The sequence below is a fragment of the Theropithecus gelada genome, chromosome 8, assembly GCF_003255815.1.
Source record: "Theropithecus gelada isolate Dixy chromosome 8, Tgel_1.0, whole genome shotgun sequence".
Taxonomy (NCBI): domain Eukaryota; kingdom Metazoa; phylum Chordata; class Mammalia; order Primates; family Cercopithecidae; genus Theropithecus; species Theropithecus gelada.
The window spans coordinates 114,148,717-114,151,207 of record NC_037676.1 but is presented as its reverse complement, the minus strand read 5'-3'; positions in this window follow the sequence as shown (position 1 = coordinate 114,151,207).

Genomic DNA, 2,491 nt, shown 5'->3' with positions numbered 1-2,491 from the left:
AGATATTGTACATATACATATTTGTACAATGTTATAAATTATGCACAATGTCAATGTCTTTAAATAATGCTAAGTTGTTTTCCAAAGGAGTTGTATAAATTTATGCTTCCTCTCAGAGAGAGGAACATCTCTAATTGGTTTGCTTTTCTAAAGAATTTTGGTATTATTTACTTTTTAAATGTTTACTAAACTGTTATTTGTAAAATATTACTTCATAATGGGTATGCTTTTCATTTAACTGCTTAGAAATCAGGGTGAATATCATCTTCATATGTGCAAGAGCGTAGTGTTTATACAATTTATCATCCACAGTGGTACATGTTTATGTGTGAAACAGGATGATAAAAAAAATTTCAAACATTTATTTGTAAACAAATCAGTTTATGAAATTGTACCATTTAAAAACATTTTCAAAAAAATTTGCTGGGAAAAATATTACACACTCATTTAAATAGCTACACAAATTACCACTTTTGTATTGATGATACAAACATCAACAATAGCATAAGGTGAACAAGTTGGTACATATCTACTTGAATTTGAGTTTTGCATGTAATTCTCTCATTTACAAAACTTGTTGTGCTAGGATAGTGGTACTAGGAAGAAAATTATTTCCATCTCTGTGACAAATCATTTCCACATATGATTGGCTACTTATGTGTTCTCTATCCCATAGGTCAGTATACCCTCACTTAAGATAAAAATCAGGCTTTAATGAAGTTAGCTTTATATTAATTCTTGATGATGCATGAGGCAAGTTAGCGTGTGCTATTTTATATATCGTGGTCAAGAAAGGTTTACAATGATAACTGATATTTTAAAAATATCTTGATTTCTGATTCAGATATTGCTAGAAGCTTTTATTGGATTAACTTTCAAAAGACTGTAAATAATTTATAAAACAATGACAGGAGAACATTGGAAAGCCAGAAAAAAAAAAAAAAAAAAAAAAAAAAGGTATGCAGATATGGGAGGGGAGTGGATACTAGGAACAAGGGAATGGTGCTGCATGACGTTTGTTTTTAGATCTTTTAGTTTGAGAGCTTTTCCAGGTAGGACCATGGGATAGGGATAGATAAAACTAGAGTAGAGAATCTGCAGCTCTTTCAGCCTAAGAACCAAATAACTGAGTTTTGGGCAATCACAGCCTCTGACAAGTTGGTTTGGGGATGGGGAATCCTGGAAAAATGAAAGCCAGAAAGAAGAGCTCAAAATTCCCGTGAATATACTCTGCCTAAATCTCTAACAGACCCATGAACCATGCAAGCATAGAGAAAAAATCAAGGATAACAGCTGAAACTAAAATAAGTGAATAGAAATTCAGCTGAAACAGATACAAAGATGTTGTAGTTTGAGTTTGTTAAATTTCTGCTAAATGAACAGCAAAAACCACAAAAATCTGCACTTCTCAAAAGCAATAACAAAACTGAAAGTCTCTAAGACATATCACAATGTTCAAGACACCATGTACAATTACTCATTATATAAAGAAACAGGAAAATTATTCATAAGATAAAATAAAATCAACAGGCAGAAATTGAGATGAATAATCCAGTTGTTGGGATTAACAGGCCTGAATTTAAAAGTAGTAATCAAAACAATGTGCAAAGATATAAATAAAAATATACTTGTAATAAATAAGCAAATAGAAAACTTTCCGCTAAGAAATTAAAACTATAAAATGATCCACCTAATATTCTAAGATTGCAAATCATAGTAATTGACATACAAAATTCCTAGATGTTCTTATTAAGAGCAGAATGGTGACAAAAAGTAAAAGAAAGAGCGAATATGAGAACAGACCAATGTGAATTATCTAATTTGAAAGAAACTAAAGATGAGATTTTTAAGAATTAAGAGCCTCAGGTACCTGTGCAACAATAATAAAAGTTTTAACATACAAGTACAGGTATTTGTCATACTATCAGATTTGGGCAGCCACTTCACAAATGAAAATAAACAAATGACTGATAAGGGCATGAAAATGAGAAGAATGTAATTAGCCTTTGTGGAAATAGATATCATTATCTCAGTGAGGATCACTTTATACCCACAAAATGGCTAAAATTAACAAGACAGACAACATCATATATTTGAGAATATGAAGCAACTGAAGCTCATAATCATTGATCTGCATGTAAAGTTGTACAATCAAAATGGTTCAACTGATGAGAATTAATATTCACAGCATATTTGTTCAAAAAAGAAATGTTTGTAGTCACTTTATTTACAGTTGCTAAAATTAGAAATATTCCAGTTGCTCATTAATAGAAAAATAGAAAAATTGGCCGGGCGCGGTGGCTCAAGCCTGTAATCCCAGCACTTTGGGAGGCCGAGACGGGCGGATCACGAGGTCAGGAGATCGAGACCATCCTGGCGAACACGGTGAAACCCCGTCTCTACTAAAAAAAATACAAAAAACCAGCTGGGCGAGGTGGCGGGCGCTTGTAGTCCCAGCTGCTTGGGAGGCTGAGGCAGGAGAATGGCGTAA